Source organism: Salmo salar, chromosome ssa10, assembly GCF_905237065.1.
Source record: "Salmo salar chromosome ssa10, Ssal_v3.1, whole genome shotgun sequence".
NCBI lineage: Eukaryota > Metazoa > Chordata > Actinopteri > Salmoniformes > Salmonidae > Salmo > Salmo salar.
The window spans coordinates 59,297,309-59,307,566 of NC_059451.1; the positions used below are offsets into that span (position 1 = coordinate 59,297,309).

The 10,258-nt window shown below is 45.1% G+C and overlaps 1 long non-coding RNA gene across 1 annotated transcript; it reads left to right on the top strand.

Moving 5' to 3' along the window:
- The first annotated feature begins 2,374 nt into the window (after positions 1-2,374).
- Positions 2,375-8,970, top strand: LOC123724430 (uncharacterized). Its single transcript, XR_006756981.1, has 2 exons — positions 2,375-5,138; positions 7,845-8,970. It is a non-coding gene; the product is annotated as an uncharacterized lncRNA (long non-coding RNA).
- The last annotated feature ends 1,288 nt before the right edge of the window (positions 8,971-10,258 follow it).

Here is a 10,258-nt window from a genome sequence, read left to right on the forward strand (position 1 = left end):
CACCTCTTGGCAGTTAAGGTGTAACGGGGTGAGTGATTGGTTGCCGGGAAGTCAGGCGCAGGAGAGCAGAGATGGGTGATAACAGGAGAACTTTAATATACACCCTGGCCCAAAGGCACAGGCGAGGCAGCACAAAGCACAACCACGGTAACATGAACCCGGAATTAAACAAAACAAACAAACCTAGGTATGAAACAAACCTGTAGCAAGCTAGCCTGTAGCAAGCTAGCCTGTAGCAAGCTAGCCTGTAGCAAGCTAGCCTGTAGCAAGCTAGCCTGTAGCAAGCTAGCCTGTAGCAAGCTAGCCTGTAGCAAGCTAGCCTGTAGCAAGCTAGCCTGTAGCGTAACACCCTACACAAAGAACAATTCCACACACAGACATGGGGTAAACAGTGGGTAATATACATTTAGTCTGATGAGGGAATGTGAACCAGGTGTGTGGGGAAAAACAAGACAAAACAAATGGAAAAATGAAAAGTGGAGCGGCGATGGCTAGAAGACCGGTGACTTCGACCGCCGAACGCCCCCCGAACAAGGAGAGGGACTGTGACGTAAGGGCTTTGTAATGGCAGGATTTGGGGTCACTTGTTTTAAAATTATTATAACATTTAGTGTCTCTTTTCTGGATGTTAATCAGAAGAGGGATTTGGCCTGATTCTGCTCTGCATGCATTGTTTCTGTTTTTATCTTGCTTTGTATACGGACCCCACACTCCACTGCCATATAGTGGACCCCACACTTCACTGCCATATAGTGGACCCCACACTTCACTGCCATATAGTGGACCCCACACTTCACTGCCATAGAGTGGACCCCACACTCCACTGCCATATAGTGGACCCCACACTTCACTGCCATATAGTGGACCCCACACTCCACTGCCATATAGTGGACCCCGCACTTCACTGCCATAGAGTGGACCCCACACTCCACTGCCATAGAGTGGACCCCACACTCCACTGCCATATAGTGGACCCCACACTTCACTGCCATATAGTGGACCCCACACTTCACTGCCATATAGTGGACCCCACACTTCACTGCCATATAGTGGACCCCACACTTCACTGCCATAGAGTGGACCCCACACTCCACTGCCATATAGTGGACCCCACACTTCACTGCCATATAGTGGACCCCACACTCCACTGCCATATAGTGGACCCCGCACTTCACTGCCATAGAGTGGACCCCACACTCCACTGCCATATAGTGGACCCCACACTCCACTGCCATATAGTGGACCCCACACTCCACTGCCATATAGTGCTATTGGTTCTATTATTGATTATAATATGTTGAGCCAGATCCTAATAGACATTTTAATAGATATTTTAATAGATCGTTTTATAGATATTTTAATAGGTATTTTAATAGATATTTTAATGGCAGAGAAAGCCCTGCTTGCTTTGTCTTTCAGTTCATTCATGGCCAGGTTGAAGTTCATGTTCCTCCCAGATACAGTGCCTTCGGAGAGTATTCAGACAACTTGACTTTTTCCACATTTTGTTACGTTACAAGTCGAATTACAGTTACAAACCTTAATCTGAAATGGATTAAATACAAGCACTTCCTCATCAATCTACACACAATACCCCATAATGACAAAGCGAAAAAAGTGAAATACCTTATTCAAATCAAATCAAATTTTATTTGTCACATACACATGGTTAGCAGATGTTAATGTGAGTGTAGCGAAATGCTTGTGTTTCTAGTTTCCGACCATGCAGTAATATCTACCAAGTAATCTAACCTACTTATTTACATAAGTATTCAGACCATTTGCTGTGAGACTGGAAATTGAGCTCAGGTGCATCCTGATTCCATTGATCATCCGTGATGTGTTTCTAAAACTTGATTGGAGTCCACCTGTAGTAAATTCAATTGATTGGACATGATTTGGAAAGGCACACACCTGTCTATAAAAGGTCCCACGGTTGACAGTGCATGTCAGAGCAAAAACCAAGCCATGAGGTCGACGGAATTGTCAGAGACAGAATTGTGTTGAGGCACAGATCTGGGGAAGGGTACCAAAACATTTCTGCAGCATTTAAGGTCTCCAGGAATACAATGGCCTCCAAAATGTTTAAATTGGAACCACCAAGACTTATCCTAGAGCTGGACGCCCACCTAAACTGAGCAATCGGGAGACAACGGCCTTGGTCAGGGAGGTGACCAAGAACCTGATGGTCACTCTGACAGAGCCCCAGAGTTCCTGTGGAGATGGGAGAACCTTCCAGAAGGCAAACATCTCTGTAGCACTCTACCAATCAGGCCTTTATGGTACAGTGGCTGGACGGAAGCCACTCCTCAGTAAAAGGCACATGACAGCCTGCTTGGAGTTTGCCAAAAGGAACCTAAAGACTCTCAGACTATGAGAAACAAGATTCACTGGACTGATGAAACCAAGATTGAACTATTTTGCCTGAATGCCAAGCGTTACGTCTGTGGGAAACGTGGCACCATCTCTACGGTGAAGCATGGTGGTGGCAGCATCCTGCTGTTGGGATGTTTTTCAGTGGCAAAGACTGGGAGACTAGTCAGCATCGAGGGAAAGATGAATGGAGCACAGAGAGATCATTGATGAAAACCTGCTCCAGAGTGCTCCGGACCTCAAACGGTCGAAGGTTCTACTTCCAACAGGACAATGACCCTAAACACACAGCCAAGACAAGGTAGGAGTGGCTTCGGGACAAGACTCTGAATGTCCTTGAGTGGCCCAGCCAGAGCCCGGACTTGAACCCCATCAAACATCTCTGGAGAAACCTCAAAATAGCTGTGCAGCGACGCTCCCCATCCAACCTGACAGAGCTTGTGAGGATCTGCAGAGAAGAATGGGACATCAACATCCACGCAACATCAACTTTAGTGTGTTAAATGTATATTTTTCTCATCCATCTACACAAAATACCTCGTAATGACAAAGAGAAAACATGTTTATATCAATTCATGCACATTTGTTTTTTTTAAAGTAAATGCAGAAATATCTAATTTACATTAGTATTTACACTCCAGAGTCAATACATGTTAGAATCATATTTGTCAGCGATTACAGCTGTGAGTCTTTCTGGGTAAGTCTAAGAGCTTTGCACACCTGGACTGTACAATATTTGCACATTATTCTTCAAAACATTATTCAAGCTCTGTTAAATTGGTTCTTGATCACTGCTAGACAGACATTTTCAAGTCTTGCCATAGATTTTTTTCAAGCCGATTTAAGTCAAAACTGTACCTCGGCCACTCAGGAACATTCCATGTCTTCTTGGTAAGCAACTCCAGTGTATATTTGGCCTTGTGTTTTAGGTTATTGTCCTGCTGAAAGGTGAATTTGTCTCCCAGTGTCTGTTGGAAAGCAGACTGTAGCAGGTTTTCCTCTCGGATTTTGCCAGTGTTTAGCTCTATTCCGTTTATTTTATCCTGAAATAACATCCTAGTCCTTGCCCGTGACAAGCATACCCATAACATGATTCAGCCACCACCACGCTTGAAACGTGGAGAGTGGTACTCTGTCAATTAGTTTAGTATTGTGGAGTAACTACAATGTTGTTGATCCATACTCGGTTTTCTACTAACACGGCCAATTGTGTTAAAGACACGATTGGCTTCATGGTGTAATCTCTGAGCAGTTTCCTTCCTCTCCAGCAACTGAGTTAGGAAGGACGCCTGTATCTTTGTAGTGACTGGGTGTATTGATACACCATCCAAAGTGTAATTAATAACTTCACCATGCTCAAAGGGATATTCAATGGCTGCTTTTCTTTTACCCATCTACCAATAGGTACCCTCTTCTTTGTGAGGCATTGGAAAACCTCCCTGGTCTTTGTGGTTGAATCTGTGTTTGAAATTCACTGCGCGACTAAGGAACCTTATGTATGTATGTGAAATTGTATGAGAAACACAAGCATTTTGTTAGGTATTACTGCTCTGTTGGACCTAGGAAGATAAGCATATTGCTAGGTATTACTGTACTTTTGGACCTAGGAACATAAGCATTTTTGCTGCCCTTGCGGCAACATCTGCAAATCTGTGTACGCAACCAATAAACTTTGATTTGCAAGGTGAAGGTTGAGTGAATTCTCCAGAGGCTGGCACAGATAGATTCGATTATAAAGTTATAAATTGAATTATAAAACCTGTCAGTGGAACACACACAGACTACAGCTGCGGTTCAGAGACGGTAGTCACTGAACTTCCTGGAGTAAATGTTCACATGTGACGATCCAAGATGTCTTGGAGGAGAGAGAGGTGGGAGCACACAATCAATCACCTTTAAAGCACCAAATCCTCCTTTTTAAAAAACACTTACACTTTTTACATTTTAGTCATTTAGCAGACGCTCTTATCCAGAGCGACTTACAGTAGTGAACACATACATTTCATACATTTTTTTTCTCCGTACTGGTCCCCCGTGGGAATCGAACCCACAACCCTGCGAACACCATGCTCTACCAACTGAGCCACACGAGACTTCCTTTCTCTATGTTACCTTCTGTTCTTTAATCGTCGTCTATCTACACCCATTACCTTCTATCCTTTAATTCTCATCCTCATGTTCCGTCTCTCTCCTGTTACTCCACCTCATCCACTCACTCACTCCTTTTATATATTTTATTGTTGCCTCTAAATCATTCCTTTCTCTCGTCCTGCTCTCCCTGTCTCTCTGTTCATCAGTCTCCCCCTCTGTGGATTCCCCTCTCCTCCGTCCAATTTCTTAATCTCTGCATCCCCTAATCCATCCCCTCTCTCCCCCCTCATCCTGTCCTCCTGCTGTCCCCATCTGTCTATTCATCAGTCGATACCGTTTTTTATCCCCATCTTCCGCTTCGCTCCGACCATGTTTTCTCTGTACCTGCATTCCCTCCTGTCCTGAGACGCCGACTCCCACATCAGCCACCTGAATCGTGCTGACATCATTAACCCCATCACCTGAGATTACTGATGTAGAGGGAGGGAGAAGAAGGGAGGGGAGGTAGAGAGTGGAGGAGGAAGGAGAGAGAGAGGAAGAGAAGGAGGAAGGGGGAGGTGAGAGAGAAGGTGGGAGAGAGGGAGGAGGGTGAGCATGAAAGCAGGGATAGAAACAAACTCAGTAAGAGGTGCTAGTAGCTCTCAACCTCTCCTCTCCTCTCCTCTCAGTTAGAGGTGCTAGTAGCTCTCAACCTCTCCTCTCCTCTCCTCTCCTCTCCTCTCCTCTCCTCTCCTCTCCTCTCCTCTCCTCTCCTCTCAGTTAGAGGTACTAGTAGCTCTCCTCTCCTCTCCTCTCCTCTCCTCTCCTCTCCTCTCCTCTCCTCTCCTCTCCTCTCCTCTCAGTTAGAGGTACTAGTAGCTCTCCTCTCCTCTCCTCTCCTCTCCTCTCCTCTCCTCTCCTCTCCTCTCCTCTCCTCTCAGTTAGAGGTACTAGTAGCTCTCCTCTCCTCTCCTCTCCTCTCCTCTCCTCTCCTCTCCTCTCCTCTCCTCTCAGTTAGAGGTACTAGTACCTCTCCTCTCCTCTCCTCTCCTCCCAACCCCTCTCCTCTCCTCTCCTCTCAGTTAGAGGTACTACTAGCTCTCCTCTCCTCTCCTCTCCTGGTGGTGAATACCTTGAGACAGACCTGGCTGGGAAACTGATCGATCTCAGGATATATGTTAAAGTCTTCCTCCTGCAGTCCAGGTTAACATGACCTCTATCAAAGAAACATACACAATCTGGGGCGGCAGGTAGCCTCGAGGTTACAGGTCGCTGGTTCGAATCCCGGAGCCGACAACGTGAAAAATCACTTAAACTGAATTGCTCCAGGGGATTTGGGATATGCAAGAAACACATTTCCATTCCACACTGGGAACGATGAATATATGTGTGTAACAGGACAAATACAAGCCCCCAAATTACTATTACTAAATCAGCAATATACCATCTTTCCTTTATCTACAATATGAAAAAACTAAGACAACATCGGTCAGCTTTTTACACTAACTAATACAACTTCTATTTCACCTTATCACAGTGAACAACAGCGGGAAAAATTCATACTCAGCATTACTGCTTTTTGTAAGCACAGTAACCTTGATGGGTAGGGCACCGTTTCCTCTACAAAGCTTTAGTGCATTAGAGGACAGCAGCACTGTGACGTACTGAGGTATGTCTTCTCCTGTTTACTGGTTGGTGGTCTTCTCCTGTTTACTGGTTGGTGGTCTTCTCCTGTTTACTGGTCTTCTCCTGTTTACTGGTTGGTGGTCTTCTCCTGTTTACTGGTTGGTGATCTTCTCCTGTTTACTGACTGGTGGTCTTCTCCTGTTTACTGACTGGTGGTCTTCTCCTGTTTACTGGCTGGTGGTCTTATCCTGTTTACTGGTTGGTGGTCTTCTCCTGTTTACTGGTTGGTGGTCTTCTCCTGTTTACTGGTTGGTGGTCTTCTCCTGTTTACTGGTTGGTGGTCTTCTCCTGTTTACTGGCTGGGAATCTTCTCCTTTTTACTGGTTGTTGGTCTTCTCCTGTTTACTGGTTGGTGGTCTTCTCCTGTTTACTGACTGGTGGTCTTCTCCTGTTTACTGGTTGGTGATCTTCTCCTGTTTACTGACTGGTGGTCTTCTCCTGTTTACTGGTCTTCTCCTGTTTACTGACTGGTGGTCTTCTCCTGTTTACTGGTTGGTGATCTTCTCCTGTTTACTGGTTGGTGGTCTTCCCCCGTTTACTGGTTGGTGGTCTTCTCCTGTTTACTGGTCTTCTCCTGTTTACTGGTTGGTGGTCTTCTCCTGTTTACTCGTTGGTGATCTTCTCCTGTTTACTGACTAGTGGTCTTCTCCTGTTTACTGACTGGTGGTCTTCTCCTGTTTACTGGCTGGTGGTCTTCTCCTGTTTACTGGCTGGTGGTCTTATCCTGTTTACTGGTTGGTGGTCTTCTCCTGTTTACTGGTTGGTGGTCTTCTCCTGTTTACTGGTTGGTGGTCTTCTCCTGTTTACTGGCTGGTAATCTTCTCCTTTTTACTGGTTGTTGGTCTTCTCCTGTTTACTGGTTGGTGGTCTTCTCCTGTTTACTGACTGGTGGTCTTCTCCTGTTTACTGGTTGGTGATCTTCTCCTGTTTACTGACTGGTGGTCTTCTCCTGTTTACTGGTCTTCTCCTGTTTACTGACTGGTGGTCTTCTCCTGTTTACTGACTGGTGGTCTTCTCCTGTTTACTGGCTGGTGGTCTTCTCCTGTTTACTGGCTGGTGGTCTTATCCTGTTTACTGGTTGGTGGTCTTCTCCTGTTTACTGGTTGGTGGTCTTCTCCTGTTTACTGGTTGGTGGTCTTCTCCTGTTTACTGGCTGGTGATCTTCTCCTTTTTACTGGCTTCTCCTGTTTACTGGTTGGTGGTCTTCTCCTGTTTACTGGTTGGTGGTCTTCTCCTGTTTACTGGCTGGTGGTCTTCTCCTGTTTACTGGTTGGTGGTCTTCTCCTGTTTACTGGCTGGTGATCTTCTCCTTTTTACTGGCTTCTCCTGTTTACTGGTTGGTGGTCTTCTCCTGTTTACTGGTTGGTGGTCTTCTCCTGTTTACTGGCTGGTGGTCTTCTCCTGTTTACTGGTTGGTGGTCTTCTCCTGTTTACTGGTTGGTGGTCTTCTCCTGTTTACTGATTGTTGTTACTGCTGGTGCTGTGGTCTTCCAGCGCCCCTGGAGCAATTCAGGTTAAGTGATTTTTCACGTTTTCGGCTCCGGGATTCGAACCAGCGACCTGTAACCTCGAGGCTACCTGCCGCCCCATATTGTGTATGTGTCTTTTATAGAGGTCATGTTAACCTAGACTGCAGGAGGAAGACTTTAACATATATTCTGAGGTTGATCAGTTTCCCAGCCAGCTCTGTCTCAAGGTATTCACCACCAGGAGAGGAGAGGAGAGGAGAGGAATGACAAGATTTGTGGGGTGTGCTCAGGTTTTGGGTTTTATCACTTAATGGAGATCAGGGTTTTTGCTGCATAGAAAAGTATTGGGTGGGTCACCTAACTGTTTTTTGGGCTGCCAGATTCCAAACAGTAAAACAAATTCAGTTTGAACTTAAACAACTAAAACCAGATATAAAGTATATAGAACATATCATAGACCTATATCAGATATAAAGTATATAGAACATATCATAGACCTATATCAGATATAAAGTATATAGAACATATCATAGACCTATATCAGATATAAAGTATATAGAACATATCATAGACCTATATCAGATATAAAGTATATAGAACATATCATAGACCTATATCAGATATAAAGTATATAGAACATATCGTAGACCTATATCAGATATAAAGTATATAGAACATATCGTAGACCTATATCAGATATAAAGTATATAGAACATATCATAGACCTATATCAGATATAAAGTATTGTAACGAGGTGCGTACTGGCGGCAGAGAAGTCAGGTGCAGGAGAGCGAAAACTGATTTGTCGTTTAATAAACATAAAACCACTGTAAACAGAACAATCAATGAATGGGTCAAATAAAAACCCGGTATCCACCAGCATAACGTACACAAGCACTACAAGAAACAATTCCGGACAAGGACATGGGGGGGAAACAGAGGGTTAAATACACAACATGTAATTGATGGAATTGAAACCAGGTGTGATGGAAGACAAGACAAAACAAATGGAAAATGAAAGGTGGCTGGCTAGACGTCGACCGCCGAGCGCCGCCCGAACTCACGCCGCCCGAACTCGCGCCGCCCGGGTTTCATTACATGTATTGTTTTGTTGAGATGAAACCAGAGAAAATGCATCAGTTCTGCAGGGGGCCCCTCTCCTTTTCTGTGTCTTCAGTCTACATTGAAGCAGGCCTGAAAGCCCTTCATAGTGTAGGCTAGTCCTGCAGACCATCCTTTAGTCAGACCAGCCTGAAACCTGCTGTGTGTTTGTGTATCCTCTCCTACTTGGCACAGATACCACTCATCTATTTTAGAAGTCTACTTGATGCTACTTGACTGTTTAGGGCCTGAGAATATTCTTGCCACTTTATATAATGTTTTCATAACCTACATTACTCATCTCATATGTACATACTGTACTCTATACCATCTACTGCATCTTGCCTATGCCGTTCGGCCATCACTCATTTATATATTTATATGTACATATTCGTATTCATTTCATTGCACTTGTGTGTATAAAGTAGTTGTTGTGGAATTGTTAGGTTATATTACTTATATAATTCTCTCTTTCTTTCTCTCTTTCTTTCTTTCTCTCTCTCGGAGGACCTGAGCCCTAGGACCATGCCTCAGGACTACCTGGCATGATGACTCCTTGCTGTCCCCAGTTCACCTGGCCGTGCTGCTGCTCCAGTTCTAACTGTTCTGCCTGCAGCTATGGAACCCTGACCTGTTCACCGGACGTGCTACCTGTCCCAGGCCTGCTGTTTTCAACTCTCTAGAGACAGCAGGAGCGGTAGAGATACTCTCAAAGATCGGCTATGAAAAAGCCAACTGACACTTACTCTTGTGTTACTGAATTGTTGCACCCTCGACAACTACTATGATTATTATTATTTGACCATGCTGGTCATTTATGAACATTTGAACATCTAGACCATGTTCTGTTATAATATCCACCCTGCACAGCCAGAAGAGGACTGGCCACCCCTCATAGCCTGATTCCTCTCTAGGTTTCTTCCTAGGTTTAGGCCTTTCCAGGGAGTTTTTCCTAGCCACCGTGCTTCTACACCTGCATTGCTTGCTGTTTGGGGTTTTAGGCTGGGTTTCTGTACAGCCCTTTGAGACATCAGCTGATGTAAGAAGGGCTTTATGAATACATTTGATTTGATTTGATTAAGTATGATGAAAACAGGTCTAATAAATGCAAAGATTGGCTGAGAGGCATAGCCGGCCTCTGTGTCACCTCAGACAGAGAGAGAGAGAGAGAGAGAGAGAGAGATGCCCTGAGTAGAATGATTGGTGGTATTTTACAGTGGCTCTGAGAAGGAGAGGAGAGGATGGTGACTTAGTGCTGGTCTCTGTGTGTCTCTAAGGTCAGGTCTAGCCCTCGGGGCTGCTGTCTCCGGTCGCTCATCCATCAAGGGGAAATTGAATCGTTCCCCCTGCCAGCACGCCAAAGAGTCGAACCAATATTTTGACCCAACATCTGGCTGGTCATACTGAAAATCACAGATGACGGATCCTAATAAGGGCCACAGATTTATCTCCTGTCACGGCTGTCCAAGTGGCCCAGCACTCCCTCTCTCTGTCTTCCTCTCTCTGTCTCTCCCTCTCTCTCTGTTTCTCCCTCTCTCTGTCTCCCTCTGTCTCTCTCT